Source organism: Phocoena phocoena, chromosome 11 (genome assembly GCF_963924675.1).
Source record: "Phocoena phocoena chromosome 11, mPhoPho1.1, whole genome shotgun sequence".
In the NCBI taxonomy this organism is placed as follows: domain Eukaryota; kingdom Metazoa; phylum Chordata; class Mammalia; order Artiodactyla; family Phocoenidae; genus Phocoena; species Phocoena phocoena.
The window spans coordinates 38,721,109-38,730,816 of NC_089229.1; the positions used below are offsets into that span (position 1 = coordinate 38,721,109).

Genomic DNA, 9,708 nt, shown 5'->3' on the forward strand with positions numbered 1-9,708 from the left:
AATAACACAATAGAGCAAACATTTGCTAACATATGTAGAACATTCTACCCCACAACAGTAGAATACACATTCTCCTCAAGCACACACAGATCTTTCTCCAGGATAGCTCACATGTTAGGACAAAAAACTAGCCTTAACAAATTTAAGAAGATTGAAATCATACCACAAAGAAATGCAACTGGAAATCAATAGAAAAAGGAAAACTGGAAAATTGACAAGCACAAAAATTAAACAACATACTCTTGAACAACCACTGGTTCAAAGAAAAAAATCAAAAAGGAAATTAAAAAATATTCTGAGGGCTTCCCTGATGGTGCAGTGGTTGAGAGTCCGCCTGCCGATGCAGGGGACACAGATTTGTGCCCCGGTCCAGGAAGATCCCACATGCCGTGGAACAGCTGGGCCCGTGAGCCATGGCCGCGGAGCCTGTGCGTCCGGAGCCTGTGCTCTGCAACGGGAGAGGCCACAACAGTGAGAGGCCCGTGTACCACAAAAAAATATATATATATATATATATTTTTTTTTTTTTGAGACAACAAAAATGAAAACACAACACACCAAATTTATGGGATGCTGCAAAAGCAGTACTGAAAGGGAAGTTCATAGAAATAAATGCCTGTGTTAAAAAAGAAAAAAGATTTCAAATAAACAACTTACCTGTGCACATCAAGAAACTAGGAAAAGGAGGAACAAGCTAATTGGCAGAAGGAAGGACACAACAAAGGTAAGAGCAGAAATAAATGAAATAGAAAACAGAAAAGCAGTAGCAAAAAAATGAATGAAGCTAAGAGCTGTTTTTTTGAAAAAATAAAGTTTACAAACTTTGTCTAGACTGAGAAAAAAACAGAGAAGTCCCAAATATTAAAATCAGAAATGAAAGAAAGAAGAGACATTGCAACTGATGCCACAGAAATGAAAAGTATCAAAAGAGACTATGATGTACAACAATATGCCAACAAATTGGATAACCTAGAAGAAACAGATAAATTCCTAGAAACATACTATAAATAAAATCAGGAAGAAATAGAAAGTATGAATAAACCTCTAACCAACACAGAGACTGAATCAATAATCAAAAACCTCCCCAAAAAGAAAAGTCCAGGACCAGATGGTTTCACTGATGAATTCTACCAAACATTTAAAGACAAATTAATACCAATTCTTCTCTTTCAAAAAATTGAAAAGGAGGGAACACTTGAAAACACATTTTAAGAGGTCAGCATTACTTTGATACTAAAGACAGACAAAAACACCACAAGAAAAGAAAACTACATGCCAACCTGATGAAAAGAGGTGCAAAAATCCAGAGCAAAATGCTAACAAAGCAAATTCAGTAGCATATTAAAATGATCATAAGCATGACAAAGTGAGATTTATCCCTGGATACAAGGATGTTTCAACATACAAAAATCAATTAATGTGATACACAACGTTAATAGAATAAAGAATAAAAATCATATGATCATGTAAATGGATGCAGAAAAAGCATTTGAAAACATCTAACACCTTTCATGATAAAAACTCTTAATAAACTAGGTATAGAAAAAAAATGTACCTCATTATAATAAAGGATATATATGACAAGCCCACAACTAACATACTCAATGGTGAAAAGCTAAAAGCTTTTCTTTTAAGATCATGAACAAGGCAAGGATGCCCACTCTCACCGCTTCTGCTTAACATAATACTAGAAGACTTAGCCAGAGAAATTAGGCAAGAAACAGAAATAAAAGTCATCCAAATTAGAAAGGAAGAAGTAAAAGTGTTCCTGTTTGCAGACAACATGATCTTATATATAGAAAACCCTAAAGATTCCATTTTTAAAAAAGCTATTAGAACTAATAAATTCAGTAAAGTTGCAGGTTACAAAATCAACATACAAAAATCAGCAGCATTTATATAGACTAACAATGAACTATCTGAAAAGGAAATTAGGAAAATAATCCTACTTATAATAGCACCAAAAGGAATAAAATACATATGAATAACCTTAACTAAAGGGGTGAAAGACTTATATACTGAAAACTACAAATCACTGATAAAAGAAATGAATATGACACAAACAAATGGAAAAACATCTTATGTTCACTGATTGGAAGAACTGATATTGTTAAAATGACAATACTATCCAAAGTAATCTACACATTCATTGTATTCTCTATCAATATCCCAATGGCATTTTTTACAGAAACAGAAAAAACAGTTCTAAAATTCACATGAAATCACAAATGACTGTGAATAGCCAAATCAATCTTGAGAAAGAACAAAGCTGCGGTATCACAGTTCCTGATTTCAAAATATATTACAAAGCTAGAGTAATCAAAACAGTATGGTACAATATCATTTTAATTAAAACATCAAATCAAAACAGAGTACAAAGCAGAGAAATAAACCCGTGTGTATATGGTCAACTAATATTTGACAAGGGTACCAGGAATACACAATGCAAAAAAGGATAGTTTGTTCAACAAAAAGTGTGGGGAAAACTGGATATCTACACGTAAAAGAATGAAACTGGACCCTAACTTTACATCATACAGAAAAACCAGCTCAAAATGCATCAAATTCTTAAACATAAGACCAAAACCTGTAAAACTCCTAGAAGAAAACGTAGGAGAAAAACTTCATGACAGTGGCCTTGGCGATAATTTCACAGATATGACAGCAAAAGCACAGGCAACAAAAATAAGCAAGCGGTACTACATCAAACTAAAAAGTTTCTGCACAGTAAAGGGAACAATTAAAAGGCAACCTATGGAATGGGAGAAAATATTTGCAAATTACATATCTGAAAAGGGGTTATTGTCTAAAATATATGAGGAATTCCTACAACTCAATAGTTTAAAAAAAAAAACGAATACTCTGATTTAAAAATGAACTAGACTTGAACATTTCTCTAAAAAAGACATACAAAAGGTCAATGGTATATGAAAAAATGCTCAACATCACTAATTATCAGAGAAATTCAAATCAAAACCACAATGAGATATCACCTCACACCTGTCAGTTTGCTTATTATCAAAAAAAAGACAAGAAGTATTGGCTACGATGTAGAGAAATTGGAACCCTTGTATATTGGGAATGCAAAATGGTGCCATGGAAAACAGTATGGAGGTGTCTCAAAAAATTAAAAATAGGGCTTCCCTGGTGGTGCAGTGGTTGAGCGTCCGCCTGCAGATGCAGGGGACATGGGTTCGTGCCCCGGTCCGGGAAGATCCCACATGCCGCGGAGCAGCTGGGCCCGTGAGCCATGGCCGCTGAGCCTGTGCGTCCGGAGCCTGTGCTCCACAGCGGGAGAGTACACAACAGTGAGAGGCCCGCGTACCGCAAAAAAAAAAAAAAAAAAAAAAAAAATTAAAAATAGAACTACCATATAACGGAGCAGTCCCATTTGTGGGTATTAATCCAAAAAAATTTAAATCAGGATCTCTAAAAGATAATAGTGCTTTTATGTTTATTACAGCAATATTCACAATAGCCACGATGTGGAAATAACCTAAATGTCCACCATTAGATGAACAGATAAAGAAAATGTGGTATATACATAAAATAGAATACTCTTTGACCTTAAAAAGAAGGAAATCCTGCAATATACAACATGAATGAACCTTGAGGACACTATGCTAAGAAAAATAAGCCAATCACAGAAACATAAATATTGAATACTTTCACTAATATAAGGTATCTAAAATAATCAAATTCATAGAATCAAAGAGTGGAATGGTGGTTGCCAGGGGCTAAAGAGAGGAGGAAATGGGGATAAAGTTTCAGTCAAGAAAGATAAATAAGCTCTAGAGATCTGCTGTTCAACATTGTACCTGCAGTCAACAATAATATATTATACACTGAGAAACTGGTTAAGAGAATAGATCTTATGTTAAGTGATCCTCTCACTGTAAAATAAAATACAATATAAAATGAAACTGGGGACTTCCCTGGTGGCGTGGTGGTTAAGAATCCGCCTGCTGATGCAGGGGACACAGGTTCAAGCCCTGGTCTGGTAAGATCCCACATGCCACAGAGCAACTAAGCCTGTGCGCCACAACTACTGAGCCTGTGCTCTAGAGCCCGCAAGCCACAGCTACTGAGCCCACGCGCCTACAGTCCATACTCCACAACAAGAGAAGCCACTGCAATGAGAAGCCCGCACACCACAACGAAGACCCAACACAGCCAAAAATAAATAAATAAACTTATAAAAAATAAATAAATAAAATGAAACTGGTTTTTGATTACAGATAGTTCAAGAAGCACTGTTCTGGACCAGGGATCAGCAAACTTTTTCTGTAAAAAGTGAGAGTAAACATGTAGGATTTCCAGGCCAATCAGTCTCCGTTGCAACTACATAACTCTGCCCTCTTAGCATGAAAGCAGCCATAGACAATACATAAACAATGAATGTGTCTGTGTTTCAATAAAACTTTATATTAAAAAAAGATGATGGGCCAGATTTGATCCACAAGCTGTAGTTTGCCAACCCCTGTTATAAGCCATGAAACTCCAGGGAGCAGATGTCTCATTTGTTTTGGTCTTCACTGTCTCTCCAGTGCCTAAAATATCCTTCACATAATAGGTACTCAATGACTATGTATTTAAAAGATGATTAGTCTACTTTATGATGCAGGTGCAGGTCTTGCCTGAATTGATGTAGACGTCATATGTCCAGGGCTATCAATGCCATGGATGACCATGATAAGAATGTTAACTGACTCTGGTTAACCACAGATAACCAGATTAAAACAACAGATGTTCCACGGATCAAATATAGTCTGGGAAGCAAAGGCAATCACCAGTTGCTTGAAAAAAGAAAGGAAGAGGGTATTGGCACTTGTAGGTTTTAAGGAAGCTGTGAAAGTTTGAGAAGAATGGTAAGGGAAGCTAAAAGTGGTGTGTGATAGATACATTGCTTAGTTGAGGTTGGAGAGCATGAGTGAGAGGTGGCAATGACCCAGAAGGCAGCAGTGTCCTCTAACAAGGCCCTGGGCTTGGTGTTCCAGGTAGATTAGCCTAGAAGGAAGACTACTGAATAATACATCCTTGTCCTTTTCCTCTTTAAAAACCTCTGATGATACCACAGGAGTGTGAGGGAAACCACAAGTACCATTTCAAGGCAGCTCTAAGCACACTGAGTAGACACCATGAGCAAGGATCACCATCCCAAGTTGAAAAAAAATTAAGAACAAGAAGTTATTACTGAAATTAAACAGCAACAGATGTATCCAAGGAATATTGTGGGAATTTGATCCCTTTATGAATCTTGTGATAGATGAATGTATGGAGATATCCAGGGCAACAGAACAATATTGGAAAGTGGATAATACAAGGAAATAGTATCATCATGTTAGAATCCTTAGAAAGAGTACAAATGATGGCTCTGTTCAGCAGAGAAATCAATTGCTTCCACACGTCCCATCCTCAAAGGACTTGTTTTATTGTGATGTAAAAGTCAGGTGATGCACACTTGTCGTGTTAAATTTTTTATTGAAATTTTTAAAAACCCAAAATGCTGATAACTTGCTAAGATCAGATCCAAAATTCCCTGACATCGAAAGTCTTTGATCATTTGGTTCCAATCTACCTTTCTCATCACTTCATGCCAGAAACTCCTTCCCCAAAATATACTGTTCCTAGAGCCACACCAGGCCATTTACTCTTTCCCTCAACATGCCTGATGCTTTCACATCTTGACACCTTGGCTCTAGCTATTCTCTTCCCTGCAATGCCTTTCTCTCCTCTTCATCCAGCAAAGTCTTAGCCCCCCTTGGAGACCTACACTGTGAAGCCTTCATGGCTCACTTACCAGATAGTTTGTCTCTCATTCCACTGCTCTGCCATTACATTCTATCCCAATCATTTGTTTGCATGTCTGCCTGTGCGCTGAGACAGGGAGCTCCTTGAAAGCTAGTTTTAATATTCTGGTGCTTAAGTGGAATTGGCAAAAATGCAAAGAGCCCGTGATCTGCATTTAAAGCAATTATAGCAGTATTTTCTCCTGCATTCTCTCTTGCTACACTGATTTTCCTTCCTGCATTTATCCCTTCCCAGCCGAATCTATTCTTTTGCTCTTCTCAGACCCAGACACAGGAGAAAACCTTTCTATGCAAGGTTGATAAGCTTATCTGTAAGAAGGGCTAAATAAATGTTTCCATTGTGTTTTAAAATTATTGAATACCCAAATCCACAAAGACATTTTAGAGGACTTTTCAATCCCATGTGTATTTTCAGGGAAGTGTATCTAATATGTTTTTATTAGTTAATTTACATTTAACTTATCAACATAATGTATTTAGTCATTACACTCCAAACCTAACACATTCCCTTAGGAAGCACAACAATCTATTTTTTCCGCTATTAACAGGGTGTTGTTTTTGCCAACTGAAACTTGACACAAAGTAATATTAATTAAACTGAATTTCTAGTTTCTTCAAAATAAAGTTTCTGAATGAACACAATAGAGTGCAAGATCATTGGGTTAGTACCATCAGGGGACTACATTGGAACCCGACTCTTTTTTTCTTTTTTTTTTTTAACTTTTTCTTTTTTTGGCTGCATCGGGTCTCAGTTGTGGCATGCAGGATCTTTCGTTCCGGCACACGAACTCTTCGTTGTGCTGCATGGGCTTCTCTCTTGCTGTGGCACACAGGCTCCAGAGTGCGCAGGCTCTGTAGTTGAGGCATGCGGGCTCTCCAGTTGTGGCATGCGGGCTTGGTTGCCCCAAGGCATGTGGGATCTTAGTTCACCGACCAGGTTCACATCCCCTGCTTTGCAAGACGGATTCTTAAACACTGGACCACCATGGAAGTCCCTCTCTCGTTCTTTCTTTTTTCTTTCTTTCTTTCTTCCTTCCTTCCTCTCCCTCTTTCTTTCTTTCACTCTTTCTTTTTTTCTTTCCCCCTTACTTCGTTGTGTCATGAAACAGTTGCATATCATAACATTTTAATTTTATCATAATAAACATATATTTTAAATCCATTTGAGGTTACAAGGAACACACTCAAAAGCTGTAGCATCAAAATGGAACAGTGTGAGGGGGGAACTTCAGGATGGTATAAGAGTAAGACATAGAGATCACCTTCCTGCCCACAAATACATGAGAAATACATCTACATGTGGAACAACTCCTACAGAACACCTACTGAACACTGGCAGAAGACCTCAGACCTCGCAAAAGTCAAGAAACTCCCCCACGTACCTGGGTAGGGCAAAAGAAAAAAGAAAAAACAGAGACAAAGAATAGGGACGGGACCTGCACCAGTGGGAGGGAGCTGTGAAGGAGGAAAGGTTTCCACACACTAGGAAGCCCCTTCGCGGGCGGAGACTACAGGTGGTGGAGGGGGGAAGCTTCGAAGCCGCGGAGGAGAGCACAGCCACAGGGGTGCGGAGGGCAAAGCGGAGAGATTCCCGCACAGAGGATCGGTGCCGACCAGCACTCACCAGCCTGAGAGGATTGTCTGCTTACCCGCCGGGGCGGGCGGGGGCTGGGAGCTGAGGCCCAGGCTTCAGAGGTCGGATCCCAGGGATAGGACTGGGGTTGGCTGCGTGAACACAGCCTGAAGGGGGCTAGTGCGCCACAGCTAGCCGGGAGGGAGTTCGGGAAAAGGTCTAGAGCTGCAAAAGAGACAAGAGACTTTTTCTTGCCTCTGTTTCCTGGTGCCCAGGAGAGGGGATTAAGAGCGCTGCTTAAAGGAGCTCCAGAGACAGGCGCGAGCCACGGCTAAAAGCGCGGACCCCAGAGACGGGCATGAGACGCTAAGGCTGCTACTGCCGCCACCAAGAAGCCTGTGTGCGAGCACAGGTCACTATCCAGACCTCCCCTCCCGGGAGCCTGTGCAACCTGCCACTGCCACGATCCCGGGATCCAGGGACAACTTTCCCGGGAGAACGCACGGCGCGCCTCAGGCTGGTGCAACGTCACGCTGCAGGCTCGCCCCACATAAGTACCCCTCCCTCCCCCCCGGTCTGAGTGGGCCAGAGCCCCCGAATCAGTGGCTCCTTTAACCCCGTCCTGTCTGAGCGAAGAACAGACGCCCTCAGGCGACCTACACACAGAGGCGAGTCCAAATCCAAAGCTGAGCCCCGGGAGCTGTGCAAACAAAGAAGAGAAAGGGGAAACTCTCCCAGCAGCCTCAGGAGCAGCAGATTAAAGCTCCACAATCATCTTGATGTACCCTGCATCTGTGGAATACCTGAATAGACAACGAACCATCCCAAATTGAGAAAGTGGACTTAGGGAGCAACGATATATTTTTTTTTCCCTTTTTCTCTTTTTTTGAGTGTGTATGTGTATGTTTCTGTGTGTGATTTTGTCTGTATAGCTTTGCTTTTACCATTTGTCCTAGGGTTCTGTCTGTCCGGTTTTTTTGGTTTTGGGGGTTTTTTTGTCTTTTTTTTAAGTATAGTTTTTAGCACTTGTTATCATTGGTGGATTTGTTTTTTTGGTTTGGTTGCTCTCTTCTTTCTTTTTTTATTTTTTATTACTTTAAAAAATTTTTTTAATAATTATTTTTTATTTTAATAACTTTATTTTATTTTATCTTCTTCATTCTTTCTTTCTCTCCGTTTTATTCTGAGCCATGTGGAGGACAGGCTCTTGGTGCTCCAGCCAGGTGTCAGGGCTGTGCCTCTGAGGTGGGAGAGCCAAGTTCAGGACACTGGTCCACAAGAGACCTCCCAGCTCCACGTAATATCAAATGGCAAAAAGCTCCCAGAGATCTCCATCTCAAAACCAAGACCCAGCTTCACTCAACGACCAGCAAGCTACAGCACTGGACACCCTATGCCAAACAACTAGCAAGACAGGAACACAACCCTACCCCTTAGCACAAAGGCTACCTAAACCCATAATAAGGCCACAGACACCCCAAAACACACACCACCAGACGTGGACCTGCCCACCAGAAAGACAAGATCCAGCCTCATCCAACAGAACACAGACACTAGTCCCCTCCACCAGGAAGCCTACACAACCCACTGAACCAACCTTAGCCACTGGGGACAGACGCCGAAAACAACGGGAACTACGAACCTGCAGCCTGCAAAGAGGAGACCCCAGACACAGTAAGTTAAGCAAAATGAGAAGACAGAGGAATACACAGCAGATGAAGGAACAAGGCAAATATCCACCAGACCTAACAAATAAAGAGGAAATAGGCAGTCTACCTGAAAAAGAATTCAGAATAATGACAGTAAAGACGATCCAGAATCTTGGAAATAGAATGGAGAAAATGCAAGAAACATTTAACAAGGACCTAGAAGAAATAAAGAGCAAATAAACAGTGATGAACAACACAATCAATGAAATTAAAAATTCTCTAGAAGGGATCAATAGCAGAATAACTGAGGCAGAAGAATGGATAAGTGACCTGGAAGATAAAATAGTGGAAATAACTACTGCAGAGCAGAATAAATAAAAATGAATGAAAAGGACTGAGGACAGTGTCAGAGATGTCTGAGACAACACTAAACGCACCAACATTCGAATTATATGGGTCGCAGAAGACGAAGAGAAAAAGAAAGGGACTGAGAAAATATCTGAAGAGATTATAGTTGAAAACTTCCCTAATATGGGAAACGAAATAGTTAATCAAGTCCAGGAAGCATAGAGAGTCCCATACAGGATAAATCCAAGGAGAAACATGCCAAGACACATATTAATCAAGCTATCAAAAATTAAATACAAAGAGAAAATATTAAAAGCAGCAAGGAAAA

The 9,708-nt window shown here is 40.0% G+C and overlaps 1 pseudogene; it reads left to right on the forward strand.

The window, feature by feature from the left end:
• The first annotated feature begins 5,138 nt into the window (after positions 1-5,138).
• On the forward strand, positions 5,139-5,443 carry LOC136131347 (small nuclear ribonucleoprotein G pseudogene; annotated as a pseudogene).
• The last annotated feature ends 4,265 nt before the right edge of the window (positions 5,444-9,708 follow it).